At 44.5% G+C, this 18,561-nt stretch overlaps 2 protein-coding genes across 5 annotated transcripts in view; one reads left to right on the top strand and one right to left on the bottom strand.

The window, feature by feature from the left end:
• The window catches only part of JMJD4 (jumonji domain containing 4), a 31,976-nt gene extending 20,716 nt beyond the window's left edge, over positions 1–11,260 (bottom strand). Inside the window, exon 1 of the mRNA XM_068235177.1 lies at positions 11,216–11,260. The gene's annotated coding sequence lies outside the window, so the exon portion shown is untranslated. The remainder of the gene's footprint in view (positions 1–11,215) is intronic.
• The window catches only part of SNAP47 (synaptosome associated protein 47), a 56,077-nt gene continuing 41,069 nt past the window's right edge, over positions 3,554–18,561 (top strand). Inside the window, exons 1-2 of one of the 4 annotated variants that reach the window (XM_068235176.1) lie at positions 3,554–3,627; positions 18,104–18,202. The gene's annotated coding sequence lies outside the window, so the exon portion shown is untranslated. Of the gene's footprint in view, positions 3,672–11,252; positions 11,351–18,103; positions 18,203–18,561 lie in introns of those variants that run through there. The other 3 variants (XM_068235175.1, XM_068235173.1, XM_068235174.1) reach the window with 3 other exon arrangements.

The raw sequence follows: 18,561 nt of genomic DNA, 5'->3' as shown, positions 1-18,561 counted from the left end.
CCATAGACACCATCAGCTCCTCCCATCTCATCACAGCTCTCTGTGATGCTGCAAATATACAGAACAGGAAAGAAGAGCCAGAAAGGGGCAGGCTTGGGCTTGAAAAGACATCAGAGAAGACAGACTCAGCTATAATGATTCCTGAGCAAAGCCAGACTGAATGCTCAGTCGGGGATTTTATCAGGGCTGATAACAAGCAGACTGAGCAGTGAAGAATGAAGCAGAGAGCAGGGTAGGTGTTTTCTCTAATGTTCCCACTGATATATACTGTATGGTTAAATACATGAAGGTGCTTCGTCTCTGGTTCTCTTTAACTGTTTTTATGCTGCAATCATCATTATCAATAAAATACTGATTTATTTGCCGCATTCCCGCTTGGAAATGAGTGTTTAGTCCCCCATAAATGCCCTAAATAAGTTCCAAGACTTTCATGGTTCCATGGAAAAGAGGCAGAGCTACTGTGTACAGTAGCTCTGCCTCTTATCCAGCCTCTCACCGCCCCTTACAATAATCATCCCGCCCCTCATGCGCACCAACAGCTGGCATCTACAGCATGTGCCAGGCACAGTGGGTGGAAATACGCATGCGCGCACGACCTTGTATGCACGCAACCCTCTCCAGCTCCGTGCACATACCAGCATAGGAACAGGGTTGCGCACTATGACGCGTAGAGGGACGAAGAGAATGAATGGCCGTGACCCTGAAGCGATAGAGGGGTCGTGGCCAACTTAATCCAGGAAGTACCGTTTAAACAGTACAGCAGGCAAATGGAGGCCAGCAGAGCAGCAGTAAGGGAGATATCTACATTTACTTAAAGCGAAACTGAAGAGTCACAAAAAACGAAAAGTTTGACTTACCTGGGGCTTCTGCCAGCCCCCTCGCAGCTGCCCTGTGCCGCGCCGGTCCTCAACGATCCTCTGTTCTCCTGCCACAGTGCAGTTTAGTTATCGCAGAATTGTAAGTCGACGGCAACTGCGCAGCCCTGGCCACGCATATCCTTATTCGCGTTCCCATCTGCAATAGCGTTCTGCGCAGGATCATTAAGGACCGGCGTGGCACAGGACAGCTACGAGGGGCTAGCAGGAGCCCCAGGTAAGTGAAACTCTTTGTTTTTTGTTAATCTTCAGTTCCACTGTAATGAAAAATATTGCACCCTATAATATTTTGCAACTTCAATGGACTGTGCTTAAATACTGCGCACGCCCCGCCTTTTTTCACATTTCCCGGCTGTCATTATTTGTAACTGTTCTAGTTCCCTCCAGGGGGTTATTAGTTCCCTCCAGGGGGGGTTATTAGTTGCCCAAAAGGAGGGTTCTTTATTCCCTCCAGGGGGGTCATTAGTTCCATCCAGGGGGGTTATTAGTTGCCCGCCAGGGGGGGTTCTTTATTCTTTATTCCCTCTGGGGGGGTTATTAGTTGCCCAGTAGAGGAGGTTTCTGTGTGAGAATAGGGGTTAGGTTGGGTTGCATTTTCTGATACAAATACATTGAAATCAATGGTTAGGTTGCACTTTCTGATACTGTAGCTATAAGTATAAATGATTGCAACTGGTTGAAAAATATTATAAAGTTGCAAAAATTTTCACCACACTGCTAGGGTTAGAGAGGGGGACAGTAAAATCATAGGAATGTAGGATAGTTTGATGATGTAGGCTTTTTTGTTGGAGCCCCCCCTTCAACTAGACCAGCGGCAACTTTTTCTCCAAATTTGCTTTTAGGTCCACTTTAAAATCACAATGCACTTTTTGGGGACTTTGAGTATTGCACTGCTGTGAACTGATAGGTATATATAAGAAGACGTCCAGCTGCTCCTATGCATACTTCCCAACTTTTTGAGATGAGAAAGTGGGACACTTAAGCCACTCCCCTGCTACACCCTTAACCATGCCCCCGGCACAACCCTAGTCATGCATACCATAAAGATTTCATAAGAAAAATATGTTGTTTTATAATTCAAACCACACTGGTCCTCTCTATCCTGGTTCATTTTCCTTCATATTAACATTTTAAAATTAGTAATATATCAATTTAAAGGATGGGAATAAAGTTTAGAGCCAAACAAATTGATTAGTAGATATATATATATATATATATATATATATATATATATATATATATACTAGCTGATTGCCCGGCGTTGCCCGGGTATGTATTTGGCTGGTGTTGACTCTGCATAATTTTTCTAGCCCTAACACACAATTACTCACTGACCAAGTTTGTGAGCTTTGCAGTCTTTGGTATCAATAATTTGCATTGAAATGAAAAAATCTGATTGGCTGTTTGTGGCTACACACCCTTTTCTGAATTTGAACCCCAGTCACCCAATAACCAACTGTACCAGGTTTGAGGCCTGTGCCATTAACAGTGCAAGAATGGTAGCAATTAAATATTCCAATTGAAAAGCAATAGGTGAAGTTTGATACACTTTTGTAGGCTCCACCCACTTCTCTGAATATTAATCCCAGTCACCCAGTGACCAACTGTGCAAAGTTTAAAAAGTTAATAAAAACCCTGCCATTAACAGTGTAAGAATGGCTGCAGTTTACATTTTCTCAGTGAAATTTCTATTTGTCTCCACCCATTGATGACCCGGCATTGCCCGTGTATGTATTTGGCTGGTGTTAGCTCCGCCCACTTTCTAACCCTAACGGACAAACACTCAATTACCAAGTTTGTGAGCTTTGGGGTCCTTGGCATCAATAATTTGTATATTCCAATAGAAATTAAACAAATCAGATTGGCTGTTTATGGCTTCACCCCCTCTCCAGCATTTGAACCCCAGTCACCCAATGACCAACTGTAGCAGGTTTGAGGCATCTGCTATTAACAGTGGAAAAATGGCAGCAATTGAAATTATCCACTTGAAAATCAACAGGTGAATTTTGATTGGCTATTATAGGCTCCACCCACTTCCCTGAATATTAATCTCAGTCACTCTGTGACCATCTGGGCAAAATTTGGGAACCCTGCCGTAAACAGTGTAAGAAGGGCTGCAGTTTACACTTTCCCAGTGAAATTTGTTTTTGGCTCCGCCCACTTTTTGTAACCTGGACACACAGTCACTCCATGACCAAGTTTGTGAGCTTTGGGGTCCTTGGCATCAATAATTTGTATTTTCCCATGAAATGAAACAAATCTGATTCACTGTTTGTGGCTCTGTCCCCTTTTTTTTGAATTTGATCCCTAGTGACCCAATGACCAACTGTACCAGGTCTGAGGCTTGTGCCATTAACAGTGCAAGAATGGCAGCAATTGTAATATTCACCTTGAATTTTTGATTGGCATTTTTAGGTTCCACCCACTTCCCTGAATATTAATCCCAGTCACCCAGTAACCAGCTATGCTAAGTTTGAGAACCCTTCCATTAACAGTGAAGAAGGGCTGCAGTTTACAATTTCCCAGAAAAATCTGTTTTAACTCCACCCACTTTTTGTAACCTGGACACACAGTCACTACACAATGACCAAGTTTGTAAGCTTTTGGGTTCCTGGCATCAAAATTGTGGTAATGGAAGCAGTTTATCCAGCAAAGAAATCTGGCAGTTTTTGGCTCCGCCCCTTTACTGAATTTGAACCCCAGACACTTAACGACCGACTGTAGCAGGTTTGAGGCCTCTGCCATTAACAGTGTAAGAATGGCTGCAGTTGCAATATTTCCCTTGAAAATCAAAAGGTGAATTTTGATTGGCTACTGTAGGCTCCACCCACTTTCCTGAATATTAGTCCCCGTCACCCAGTGGCCAACTGTGTCACGTTTGAGAACCCTGCCAATAACAGAATGGCTGAAATCAATCTAACAAATCTGATTGGCTGTTTGTGGCTCTACCCCTTTAGTGAATTTGGACCCCAGTCACCCAATGACTGACTGTATCAGGTTTGAGGCCTCTGCCATCAACAGTGTAAGAATGGTAGCAATGTGAATAGTCCCCTTGAAAAGACACTAATTACTTACGGTAACGTCTTTTCCAGTAGTCCGAAGGACAGCACCCCTGAGACCTGTCTCCCTCCCCACAATTGATGGACAGGAACTAGATTAGCATAAAAGATTTGCATCAATTAGGCAGACATATAAGCAGGGTGAAACCAGACCTCGTCAGTAATAAAAAAGACAACACCATTATGTAATGCTTCCAAAAAATATGTTTTAATAGAATAAAGGGTGGGTCGCAAGGGTGCTGTCCTTCGGACTACTGGAAAAGACGTTACCGTAAGTAATTAGTGTCTTTCCAGGAACGTCCTTGGACAGCACCCCTGAGACGATAGACAAGACCATATAATTTAGGGGGGGACAACTGCTTGTAACACTTTTCTACCAAATGTCAAGTCTGAACTTGCTAAGACATCTAGTCTATAGTGTTTTACGAATGTATTTTGACTAGACCAGGTAGCCGCTCTACAGATCTGCTCAATCGTGGCTCCTGCCTTCTCTGCCCAAGATGCTGATACTGCTCTTGTAGAATGTGCCTTCACAGATGAGGATAGGATCTTCCCCTGGCGAGAATAGGCTAAAGCAATAGTTTGTCTTATCCATCTGGCGATCGAGCTCTTTGAAGCCTGTTTTCCTCTGAATTTTCCTCCAAATAAAACAAACAGAGCATCTGACTTTCTCCATAAACTGGATCTTTCAATGTATGTTAATACAGTTCTTCTCACATCGAGGCAATGAAGTCTCTGTTCCTTGCTGTTTGAAGGATTATTACAAAATGAGGGCAGAAATATTTCTTGAGATCTATGAAATCTTGAGACTACCTTAGGCAGAAAAGAGGTGTCGAGACGCAGAGTTATTCTGTCTCCTGAAATTACACAATACGGTTCCTTCACTGAAAGGGCCTGAAGTTCACAAATTCTCCTGGCGGAAGTGATTGCTATTAGGAAGGCTGTTTTAAGGGTTAATATCTTGTCCGAGACCTCCTCCAGAGGTTCGAAGGGGGCTTCACACAAGGCCTGAAGTACTGTGTTGAGGTCCCAAGATGGCATCTTACATTGAACAAACGGTCTAAGACGTTTTAGAGCTCTGAAAAAACGGACAAAGTATTCTTCCTCTGCTAGTCTCCTTTCCAGAAACACACTAAGGGCGGATGTGTGAACCTTCAAAGTGCTTGTGCTGAGCCCCATTTCATAACCATCTTGCAGGAACTCGAGAACCGAAAGGGAAGAACTCACTTCTCTTGAATTCTGAAAACACCATTCATTGTACACATTCCAGACCTTTCCATAGATTTGCCTTGTGACTTTTTTCCTACTTTGCAATAAAGTCTCTGAAAGCTTGTTTGAAAAACCTCTGTTCTTTAATAACCTCCATTCAGGCTCCATACGGAAAGATGAAGCATCTGCAGATTGGGATGAAATGCTGGACCCTGAAGAAGAAGGTCTGGCCGCATCTGAAGACGAATTGGATCTGCTGTAGCTAAGCTCCTTAGAAGAGTAAACCAGGGTCTCTTTGGCCAGTATGGTACTATTACTATTGCTTTTGCTTGATCCTGGCATATCCTGCTGAGAACCCGAGGTATTAGACATAGAGGAGGGAAAACATACATTAGTCCTGGACTCCATTTTATTGAGAATGCGTCTACCGCCAAGGGCTTGTCCTGTGGACACAGGGAGCAGAACATCGGGCACTTCTTGTTGTTCCTTCGTGCAAAGAGATCCAGGACTGGATGACCCCATTGCTCTGTGATCTCCTGAAATACCTCCTCGTTTAGAGACCATTCGTCCTGGTGAAGAGGGGATCGACTCAGGAAGTCTGCCAGCTGATTTAATGTTCCCTTCAGATGTAGAGCTTTCAGGGACTTCAAGTTCATCTCGGACCATCTCAAAATCTGATCTGCTTGTAAGTAAAGGGATCGGCTCCTTGTTCCCCCTTGCCTGTTTAGATATGCCACAACTGTGTTGTTGTCTGTTCGAATCGTGACATGAGTCTGTCTTATCTGGTCCTGGAAGTGTTGCAAAGCCTCCCATACTGCCTGAAGTTCTCTGTTGTTTGATGATCGTAAGTGTTCTGACCAAGTTCCCTGAGCTGGGGATGTGCCTAGATGGGCTCCCCATCCCCAGGCGCTCGCGTCTGTCGTTATAACAGTCTCTGAGGGAAAGTTCCACAGATTTCCTTTCGAGAGATGAGGAGGCCTCAACCACCAATCCAGCGATCTCTTGACTCTCTGAGGAATGATGACAGACTTGTCTAAAGATTCCTTCTTCCGATTCCAACTCCTTAAAATCCAATGTTGAAGAGTCCTGGCGTGCAGCTGTCCCCACTGAACCGCGGGAAGTGAAGAGGTTAGTAATCCCAGCAGTGCCATAGCTTTCCTTAGTGTGACTGATTTCATTTCCTGGAAAGAAAGAACACATCTTAGAATGGCAGATATCTTTCTCTCGGGCAGAATCACCAGGTTAGCAAGAGAAGATATAGTGAAACCCAAATATTCCATAGATTGACAGGGAGTAAGAGAGGACTTTTCCCAATTAATCAACCATCCCAAGGATTGAAGAAAGTCTAAGCAGACATTCACTTGAGCATGCACAGACTCAAAGGATGGACCCCAGATCAAAAGATCATCTAGATAGGCGATAATGTGAATAGATTGTAGTCTAAGAACCGCCAAGATCTCACATAGTACTTTAGTAAATAGCCATGGTGCAGAGGATAGACCAAAGGGGAGGGCAAGAAACTGATAGTGTCTTACCTCTCCTTGTAGCATCAGGGCAAACCGCAGATACCTCTGAGATTCCAGATGAATTGGTATGTGCAGGTATGCATCCTTGAGGTCTAGAGAAGACATGTAACATTGATGTTGAAGCAGATTTATTACGCTGCGAACATTGTCCATTCTGAACTTCCGATATCTTATTGACATGTTTAATCTCTTTAAGTTCAGGATGAATCTGTATTGACCCTGGGGTTTTTTTACAAGGAACACTGGTGAGTAAAAACCCTGATACTGCTGGCACTTTGGGACTAATCTGATTACTTTCTTTTCTAACAGTGAGGACACCTCTGTCTTTAAAGCTAGATCTTTGATTGGATCCTTTGGAGATGGTGTTAGGAAGAACTGACTTGGAGGGTGGTCTGAGAACTCGATCTTGTACCCTTCCAGAATTATGTTTAGTAGCCACTTGTTTTGAGAAATGGATTCCCATTTTTCGTAGAAGAGCGCAATTCTGCCCCCCACTGGAAGCCTGGCGTCATTGTCTAGGGGGCTGTGAGGTTGGATTAGAGGAGAAATTGGAGGAAAAATTGGGCTTAGAACGCTGTGTTTTATTTGGGACCCAACGTCTCTTATTGGGGGGCCTGCTGTCAGTCTCTTTCTTTTGGTCTCGAAAGGACCCCTTTCTTTGAAAATTCCTCCTCTTAAATGGAAAGTTCTTTTTCCTATCAGCTGATCTCTCTAGGATATCATCTAATTTGGATCCGAACAGGAACTCACCCTCACAAGGGATCCCACATAATTTTGATTTAGAAGACGTGTCACCTTGCCAGGTCTTTACCCAAATGCCTCTCCTTGATGTATTCACCAGGGCTGAAGTTCGAGCTGTTAGTCGTACTGTGTCGTCTGCTGCATCTGAAAGATAATTAGCTCCATGCAACAAATTATCAAAATCTTTAAGTATCTCTTCCCTGGGTACTCCTGAAGCAATGCGGGATTGTGTATTCAATAACCAGACCTTCAGAGACCTAGCTGCTGCTGTGGATGCTACTGCTGGTTTTAAAGTTAGAGTAGACGACTCCCATGCTCTCCTTAAAATGTTGTCCATTTTCTTGTCTATGGGATCCCTGAGATTACCAAAATCTTCAAACTGAAGGTCTGACCTCCTAGACAGTTTGGATAATGAGGGATCAAGTTTTGGAGCTGTACCCCAGAACTTCTGATCTTCTGGATTAAATGGATACTTTTTAGATAGGGATTTTGGCCAGAAGGCTCTTCTCTCAGGATTATCCCACTCTCGTTTAACAATATTCTTTAGGGCACCGTGAACAGGTATATAAACAGTCTCAGGGTCAGATAGACCTACATACATCTGATCTAATGGAGTAAGAGTCTTTTCGTCAGGTTTTATCCCCATAGTATCATGCATTGCTTTCAGAAAAATTTTCATAGAGTCTGGGGGAAAAGCAAACCTATGCAATTTATCCTCTGTATGTTCATCTTCAGAACCGATCTCCTCTAACGAGGAGATGGCTACCTCACCCTCAGATAAATCTGACTCAGCCGAGTCCTCTCCTCTCCTTCTTTTATGAGTAGGGACTGATTCTGCAGGTTCTTGTTCAAGCGTAGAAGGAACTACCCGAACAGGGGCTGCCTCAGAGGCAGTAGAGGCTGAGGGCTGGGATGCAGGATTAACATCTGATGGAATATTAGATGGAATGTTAGCTTCCTTGATCACTTGGATCGCAGTTGCCATTTCAGACTTCATCCAACCCATAAGGTCTTTGAAGATTACAGGGGATTCCTTTTTAACAATTTTATCAGTACAATTACGGCAAAGAGGCCTTGAGGATGATGATGATATTCTCTCTGAACATATAGCACACTTCTTATAATCCGATTTCTGTGTAGACTTTCCCTTGTCACTCTTTTCTCCCTTATCAGGTAAATCGGGCTTGTCTTTAACTGATTTAGGCACAGTGGGCTACAAGAGAACAGATGGGAAAGTATAATCAGAATATGCCCCTTTAAGCGTATTACAGCAAACAACTGTTAGGATTCATATCATAGTCCTACCAGAGAGGCATCGGAACCAGGCTCCACAGATCTAGTAGACCCAAGTCCTGCGGCAGCGTCCATGATCGAAGTATTAATGCAGAGACCATGTGCTTAGTTTAAATAGGCCGCCCAAGAAATACCGCCCCTCTACCTGTGGTGTCTCTAAAAGATTTCCCACAGAAACGGTGTCAGATGACACATAGTCCCCCTCGCTCATACCTCTCCCGCCGCCCGGAACCATCCGTCTCCGCATCCCTCGATCCGTAGCAGCCACGCCGACTCAGAGGGTGGGGACCGCAAATGCAGCAGCCGCATCAGCAGCCGCATGACTCCGGGCGGCGAATCAGGAAGTACTTCCGGGGTCGAGGTGGCGTCAGTCTGCCCGCGTGATCACATGATCCGCAATCCGGAAGTGGGCTATGAACGCGTCCGGCATGTAGTCCTTCTGATACGGAGAAGCCAGTAGGTGCAGCACGGAACCTGGGCCAGTACACTAACCGGCCTACAACCAGGAAACCCCGCCACACAGCTCCTGTCCCACGGACATGGTTGGCTCCAGCTTCTCATCCAGCTCCTGGTGGTGGACAGAAAACAACTGACGAGGTCTGGTTTCACCCTGCTTATATGTCTGCCTAATTGATGCAAATCTTTTATGCTAATCTAGTTCCTGTCCATCAATTGTGGGGAGGGAGACAGGTCTCAGGGGTGCTGTCCAAGGACGTTCCTGGAAATCAATAGGTAAATATTGATTGGCTGTTTTAGGCTCCACCCACATTTCTGAATATTCATCCCAGTCTCCCAGTGGCCAATTGTGTAAAGTTTGGGAACCCTGCCATGTTAAAAATATAGTTGTTGGCACCGCCCACTTTTTCTAACCTTGACATACAGTCACTCAATTATCAAGTTTATCAGCTTTGGGGTCCTTGGTACCAATACTTTGTATATTCCCATTGAAAAATAAACTAATCTTATTGGCTGTTTGTGGCTCCGCCACCTTTCTGAGTTTGGGCCCTAGTCACCCAGTGACTGACTGTACCAGGTTTGATGCATCTGCTTTTAACAGTATAAGGGCCTGTACACACTGCTGCGCTTTTTAAATCGCATGCGATTTTTAAATCGCAAGCCTTCATGAGAATAGGAAAAGCGCATCGCACCAGCGTGTACAGGTCTCCACGATTTTCATTATTTTTCAAAAGACCTTGCGATTAAAAAGCGAATGCGATTTGAAAAGCGCAGCGCAAGAGCAGCAGTGTGTACAGGCCCTAAGAGAATGGTAGCAGCTTAAACATTCCCTTTGAAAATTGAAAGGTGAATTTTTATTGGCTGTTGTAGGCTCCACCCACCTTCCAAAATCTTAATCTCAGTTACCCAATGACCAACTGTGCAAAGTTTGAGAACCCTGCCATTAACGATGTAAGAATGGCTGCAGTTTATATTTTCCCAGTAAAAGCTGTTTTTGGCTCCGCCTACTTTTTGTGACCTTGACACAGTCACTCAATGACCACATTTGTGAGCTTTCAGGTTCCTGGCATCAAAAATGTGTGATTGGAAGCAGTTTATCCACCAAGAAAATCTGATTGGCTGTATGTGGCCCCACCCCTTTAGTGAATTTGGACCCCAGTCACCCAATGACGATTGTAGCAAGTTTGAAGCCTATGCTATTTACAGTGTAAGAATGGCAGCAGTTTAAATATTCCCCTTGAAAATCAATAAGTGAATTTCGATTGGCTGTTGTAAGCTCCACCCATTTTCTTGAATCTTAATCGCATTCACCCAGTGACCAACTGTGGCAAGTTTGAGAACCCTGCGATTAACATTCTAAGAATGGCTGCAGTTTACATTTTCCCATTTAAAATGAACGGCTGAAATTTGATTGGCTGTTTTATGCTCCGCCCACTTTTCCTGGATTTGTAACCTCGGTCACCAAGTGACCACCTGTGCCAAGTGTGGGGACTCTGGCTTGATTACTGTGAGAATGGCATCCTTTTACATTTTTTCCATTGACTTGAATGGGTGAAATCTGATTTGCTGTTTGTAGCTCCGCCCACATGTGCAGGGGGGACACGAGACCCCCAGAACCTATCATCCCAGGTAGTAAGGGATCTGTGTACCAAGTTTCGTTCAAATCGGTCAAGCCGTTTTCGAGTGATCGCGGCACATACACACACACATACACATCCGATTTTATATATATATATTTACATAGAAAGAGGGACAAAGTCCTGAAAGAGGGACAAATGAGGAGGAAAAAGGGACAGTGGGGCAAGGCTCCCAAAGAGGGACTGTCTCTCCAAAAGACGGACAGTTGGGAGCTACGCCTATGTGGATTTCAGTGTTGGTATACACTACATTACATGGGAGGAGGTATGAAGGGGTGAACAGGGGGTGTCCTCAGTCAGAGGCAGATGGAGGGGGTTCTAAAGAATGGACCCCCTCCTGGAGTTGTCAGGGTGACAGCAGAATCCCTCCCACCTACCCTTATACCCCACAGACTCCCCCAAACTCTCCACATGCTTACCCGGATCCAATCTTCTCTTCTGTTTCCCGGGGACTGAGTTCTCGGGTGCGCCCAGCACAGTCACATGACCCGTGCGGTGACGTCATGGCCCAGAGAGAATAACAAGAACTGGAAGAAGAACAGCTGGAGAGGCAGGTGGGGAAGGAGAAGGAGGCTGCACTCTCTGCTGGAGAACCACAAGTCTCAGCAATCCTAGCAGCTGGGCAGGCTGGGATTTGTAGTTCTTCTGCAGCTTCTGAATGCTGCTCAGTGCTGGGAGGGACATACCCATCACACTGGCCCCAGGAGCTCACACTCTAATGGCCCTGACACTGCCTGATATTACTTATTATACCACTATGCCTATTACTGCCATGGTTGTGGTTAATAGTGATCGTAACTCCTATATTATTACTGGTTATCATTTTTTGTATTCTAATGTTATGGCTGCTGTTATTAATTTGTTAATTGTTTTAATATTATTATTTAGTAGTTATATAGAGTTGAATTTTTTTTCATGTAGCACTTTACAGAGTACATAGTCATGTCACTTACTGTCCTCAGAGGAGCTCACAATCTATTCCCTACCATAGCCATAGGCTAATGTCCTACCATATTATTATGTATTTATTTAGCACTGACATCTTCTGCAGCACTTTACAGAGTACATAGTCATGTCACTGACTGTCCTCAGAGGAGCTCACAATTTAATCCCTACCATAGTCATAGTCTAATGTCCTACCATATTATTATTATTATGTATTTATATAGCACTGACATCTTCTGCAGCACTTTACAGAGTACATAGTTATGTCACTGAATGTCCCTCAGAGGAGCTCACAATCTAATCCCTACCATAGTCACACGTCTGTGTATGTATTGTGTAATGTATGTATCGTAGTTTAGGGCCAATTAGAAGAAAGCCAATTAACTTATCTGTATGTTTTTGGGATGTGGGAGGAACCGGAGTGCCGGGAGGAAACCCGCGCATACACAGGGAGAACATACAAACTCCTTGCAGGTGTTGCCCTGGCTGAGATTCGTACCAGGGACCTAGCAGCACTGTAAGGCAAGAGTGCAATCCACTATGCCACCATGCTGCCCAAGAATAACAATTAATATTATGGTGGCTGCTGTTGTTATTGTTAATGTTATTATTGGTATTTACAATCAAAACCAGTAATAATTAAAATGCTATTATTATTACTAGTTGACCCAAGTCCGTTTAAGAACGGGCTCTAGGTCTGTTATTGCACATACGCACCTACCTGCCGCACGTGCCTCTGTCCGCCCGCGAACACGCCGCCCCGGCTCACTGGCCCTGTCCTGTCTGAACGGCTGTCTGGGTCCGTGCTGCGCACATGCGCTGTAGCAAAAAGCACGGACCCAGCTACACAAAGACAGGCACACGCAAGGACACGGGTTTTATTATAGAGGATTATTATTAATTACAGCAAATATTATATAAGAGTCATAATATTAACTAGTAATAATAGACAAGACAAAGAACATTTATATCACGCCAGAGCTGCAGCCACTAAGGTGCCCTCGTTAGGCAGTAGCAGTGTTAAGGGGTTTTGTCCAAGGTCTTCTTACTAAACAGGAAGTGCAAAGATTCAAACTCCTGTTGTCTGTGTCAGAGGCAGAGCCCTTAAAGGGAACCTAAACGGAATAAAAAAAAAAGTTTCACTTACCTGGGGTTTCTACTAGCCCCCTGCAGCTGCCCTGTGCCTGCGCTGTGACTCACCGATCCTTTGGTCCCCTGCAGCCATTTAATTTTGTTCTTGCCGACTGGCCAGTCGGTGGCCACTGTGCCTGCATGGCCCTGGCCGCGCGCCTGCTTGATTACGCTCCTGCGCAGTGGCTATCCACATAGCTGAATTGGCAAGAACGAGACTTAAGGTGGCCACACACCATACAATTTTTTAAATATCTGTTCGATTTAAGAATTGCAATCAATTTTTCTGACTGATTGTAACATTTCAAAAAATCTGACCAATGTACCACACACATATGTTCACTTTGTCCCCAATTATGATAAAAATGATTGGAAACTGACAAAATTGCATGGGTTAGTATATTAATAAATTGACAATCTAACACACACCATACAATCTTTAGAAAGATTGAAGAAAAATATCTGGCATTCCGGATCGATAAAAATCGAAGAAAACGGGAAATCCGATTGGATTTTTCAGTCGAATGAAAAAAAAGCTTTTGATCTTTTCCGGAAGATCCGATCGTTTTTATCGAATTGCTGTAAAATCGGATCATTTTCTTGTATCGTGTGTGGCCACCTTTAGTGGCAGCGGGGGAACCAGAGACTCGATCTGTGACGGTGCGGGCACAGAGCAGCTGCAGGGGACTGGTAGAAGCCCCAGGTAAAATATTTTTTTTTTGTTCTATGCAATTTAGGTTCCCTTTAATCAGTACATTGCCAATGGAGTTTGGGATTTTTTTTTTATTTAAAAAATATTTTTACCAGTCACATAGAAGGAGGCTCCCAATTAATAAAGTTTTTATTGGTAAAGTGGGTCTAAGCAAAAGTTCACACTGGGGATGCATCTGCACAACTTCTATATCACAAACACTAGTGTTCTACCTTCCGAGCAAGCCCCAGTGTGCTCCATTCTCTTCCCTGCCATCTATTAGTGACTGGATAGTGTAATGATTAAGGGCTCTGCCTCTGACACAGGAGACCTGGGTTCAAATCTCGGCTCTTTCTGTTCAGTAAGCTGCACCTATTCAGTAATGAGACCTTAGGCAAGACTCCCTAACCATAGCTCCCAACTGTACCTGTTTTGGAGGGACAGTCCCTCTTTGGGAGCCCTGTCCCTCTTTCCTCCTCATTTGTCCCTTTTTCGGGACTTTGTCCCTCTTTCTATGTCAATATATATATTTATCTATTAAAAAATGTGTTTAATTGACTCTAAACTTTATTCACATACTTTAAATTGATATATTACTAATTTTAAAATGTTAATATGAAGGAAAATAAACCAGGAAATAAAGGACCAGTGTGGTTTGAATTATAAAAGAACATATTTTTCTTATGAAATCTTTATGGTATGCGTGACTAGGGGTGTGACGGGGGTGTGATCAGGGGCGTGGCTCAAGTGTCCCTCTTTCTCATCTCAAAAAGTTGGGAGGTATGCCCTAACACTGCTACTGGCTACTGAGCGCACCCTAATGGCTGCAGCTCTGGGGCCTTGAGTCTGCCAGGAGAAAAGCACAATATAAATGGTCTGTGTCTTAACCTCCTTGGCGGTAACGTTCGGGGTAAGCCGCGCAAGAGGTTTTCTCCGGCCCTGCTGGGCCGATTTCTTTAATTTTTTTTTTTTTGCTGCACGCAACTAGCACTTTGCTAGCTGCGTCAGCACACCGATCGCCGCCGCCCCGCGCTCGATCGCCGCTATCCGTCGCGCCCCCCCCCCCCCAGACCCCGTGCCAATCAGTGCCAGGCAGCGCTGAGGGGTGGTTCGGGACTCCCAATGACGTCCTGACGCTGGTGACGTCATCCCGCCCCGTCGCCATGGCGACGGGGGAAGCCCTCCAGGAAATCCCGTTAATTGAACGGGATTTCCTCATCGGAGATCGCCAAAAAAAACTGCTGCGCTGCCTCCTGGCGGAATTTTTTATACCGCCAGGGGGGTTAATGGTGAATACGTTTCAACAAATCCAAGTCAGGTTTGCTAGGCCACTTAGAGTAAACCCAAGGTGAGAGTGATATTAAGGCTGCCATATTTATTTCCTTTTATACAAAACCAGTTGCCTTTTCAGTTGATCTTTCTGGCATCAGTAGTGTCTGAGTCACAAACCTGAAACAAGCATGTGGCTTATCCAGTCAGACTTGAGTCAAAGCACCTGATCTGCATGCTTGTTTCGGGTCTTTATGGCTAACAGTATTAGAGATGTCCAAGTGTGGACTCCAGGCTGCACTCCCCCACAGCATAAACTGATGTGCAAGGTCAGTCCGCCACAGCACCAGGTCGGACACCCAGTATAAAGTCCACAAGGACCAGCACACTCAGGGATTTCTTCCAAAACTCATAGAAAGCTTTATTACAAAATCTTCAACATCATAAACATTAAAGTGAACCTCAAGACTAAAAATCTACTCAGCAGCACTGAAAAGGCCTGGTGTTTCTTTAACAGTTCCACAGCATCAGAACTTTGTTATCCTTACCCAAGCCTCATTTTTAGCTGCACAGAAGAAAACTGCCTGGGCATTTTTCCCCTGATGCTGTGCAGAGCATGATGGGATTTCTGATGCTCTTGTTCTCGTTCTGCTCTTTTGGTGCAAATTTTTTTTTGTTCATTTGAGATTTGAAGCCTAGCGCGCGCAGCTGGGAGGGGTGATCAGGACACAGGACAGTTGAAACTGTTTCTCATACTCCCTGTCACCTCCTTTCAACAAAAAAGGTGGCTGCCGCCCTGACAAAGATGGCTGCTCCCGTGAAATCACAAACATTTGCCTGTTCTTTTAAAACAGGATGGGTAAGAGATTATATTGCCTTTCTATTTTAATTAACATAACTAATGTAACTTAAAGGGGCACTATGGCGAAACATTTTTAAATTTAAAATATGTGCAAACAGACAAATAAGAGGTACTTTTTTTTTCCAGAGTAAAATGAGCCATAAATTAGTTTTCTCCTATGTTGCTGTCACTTACAGTAGGTAGTAGAAATCTGATAGAAGTGACAGGTTTTGGACTAGTCCATCTCTTCATATGGATTCTCAGCAAGGCTTTTATTCTCTATAAAGATATTCCCTAAAAAGTATTTAAATAATGATGCTGCCCAGCTTCCCTGCTCATTACACAGTTTTTTGGCAGTTGGACAGAGCAACTGCCATTCACTAAGTGCTTTTGAAAATAAATAAATCCCTGAGAATCCCCCATGAGGAGATGGGCTAGTCCAAAACCTGTCGCTTCTGTCAGATTTCTATTACCTACTGTAAGTGACAGCAACATAGGAGAAAAGTAATTTATGGCTCATTTTACTCTGGAAAAAACATACTTCTTATTTGTCTGTTTACACATATTTTACATTATAACATTTTTCACCATAGTGCCCCTTTAATGACACCATGTTTGTTTAGGCTGAAGTTCCCCTTTAAGATGCGAGACTGGATGTACAGCTGCAGTTTAAACAGCTATTACCTTGGGTCACATGACTGTTACTGGTCGCTCAGTCTCCCATCAGGTCCTCCAGAGGTAAGATTCATCCTGATTGGATGTTTTAAATTCGTCACTGTTTTGTGATTGGTGCTCTAGGGTATTTAAAGATAACCTAAAGTAAAAAAAAATGAGATTAACTCACCTGGGGCTTCCTTCAGCTCCCTGCAGACGATCGGTGCCCTCGCGGCCAGGAGGCCGCAATAGAAGCATAGGGGGCGATATACAGGCTGGGAACGCGAAGAATCACTCGCGTTCCCATGCCTGTCGGCCGGTGACGGCGAAATCGGAAGTCGTTGCCGGCGGGTCCAGAAGCATCAGAGCGGAGCTGCGAGGGCACCGATCGTCTGCAGGGGCTGAGGGAAGCCCCAGGTGAGTTAATCTCATTTTTTTTTGTTGCATTTAGGTTCACTTTAAAGGGGAACTGAAGAGAGAGGTATATGGAGGCTGTCATGTTTATTTCCTTTTAGACAATACCAGTTGCCTGGCAGCCCTGCTGATCCTCTGCCTCTAATACTATTAGCCATAGCCCCTGAACAAGCATGCAGCAGATCAGGTGTTTCAGTGGTTCAGACTTATAAGTCTGATCTGACAAGACTAGCTGCATGCTTGTTTCTGGTTTTAATCAGATACTACTGCAGAGAAATAGACCAGCAGGGCTGCCAGGCAACTGGTATTGATTAAAAGGAAATACACATGACAGCCTCCATATACCTCTCTCTTCAGTTCCCCTTTAAGCAGAATGTCAGTTATGTGTTTGTTGTGCACTTTTATGTGAAGACGGGCTGTACACCAGAAACAGCTCTTGGCCGGTGTCTGTCGCCGTGATGTTTGGACTTTCTATATTATTATGACCTTTGTCTACCCGACTGCTATAAATACTCCGTCTGCTTGGGGACTAGGCTTATGATGGACATTGACCGTCTTTGGCGGTTATCGTATTGCTGCATCGCCCCTGTGATAGCTCACGTATTTTAATGTTTATGATGTTGAAGATTTTGTAATAAAGATTTCTATGAGTTTTGGAAGAAATCCCTGAGTGTGCTGGTCCTTGTGGACAGTATTAGAGACACAGAGGGATGGATAGAATCAGAGGGACAGTGAGGCAACTTGCATTGTTTAAAAGGAAATAAATATGACAGCCTCCATATCCCTCTCATTTAACCTCCTGAGCGTTACGCCGCTCAGGAGGTTGTGTTACTTTTTGCCTGATAATTAAATATTTGTCCCAAATGGCTATAAACCCTCTAGCTAGCACTAGGCTAGCTAGTAGAAATGTCCGACACCCTCCAATCCCCGCCGCTCCCCCGTTTATACGTTACCCCGCCTGGATCCAGTGATCGCGCAGCCTCCCCGGACAGCTCCGGTCTTTACTATGGGGAGGATCGCTCCTGACATCATGTGCAAACCCGGTCCTCCCCATAGAGAGACCGGAGCTGTGCAGGGAGGCTGCGCGATCACTGGATCCGGGGGGGGGGTAATGTATAAATGGGGGGATCACAGTGGAGCGGCGGGTGCCCGACACTTTTACTAGCTAGCCTAGTGCTAGCTAAAGGATTTACAGTCATTTGGAACAATTATTTAATTATGGGGGACTCCTGGGGCCACAGAGCGGTATGCCCTACACAGTGTCGGGCATACCGCTAAGGAGGTTAGGTCCTCCAATGTTCTGGAATGTTATACAGCTCAGGAGAACGATAGTAACTTTGTAATGTGTGTTTTCTGTTGCAGCCTGTGACATTCTCTGTCTCACTCTGGGGTCGGCTGTCTCTGCGGAGTTTCGCTGTGAGGACATGATTGTGACTTCTGCTGGGTTCCTCTCAGCTTCATGTGAGTTGCTGTGGCTTAGTTGTCACATTAGAGATGACTTACGTAGGTTTGAAAGACTCTGAAAAACATAAGGGAGTCAGCAAATTTGGATTTGAATTTGGATTATTAATTATCAATCAATCAATCAATCAATCAATCAATCAAACTAAACCATGCTCCTTGTAGACACATGGGCCTGCAGTGGAGTGAATGCTAAAGCCACACGTCCCTGCTATCTGATACGTTTTGATTGGCTGTCAGTCTCAAGTTGGGAGGTGTGGCTTTGGACCGACTAGAGGAGGAGGGGAGTATGCAGAGAACAATCGGTAGAAGCTGCTCATTTTGTCACTGTGGCAACCGGCGCATTTCCAGTATCCCAT

This window comes from Hyperolius riggenbachi, chromosome 5 (genome assembly GCF_040937935.1).
Source record: "Hyperolius riggenbachi isolate aHypRig1 chromosome 5, aHypRig1.pri, whole genome shotgun sequence".
Classification (NCBI taxonomy): Eukaryota; Metazoa; Chordata; class Amphibia; order Anura; family Hyperoliidae; genus Hyperolius; species Hyperolius riggenbachi.
The sequence above is the reverse complement of the archived record's forward strand: the minus strand, read 5'-3'. Positions and strand labels throughout refer to the sequence as shown.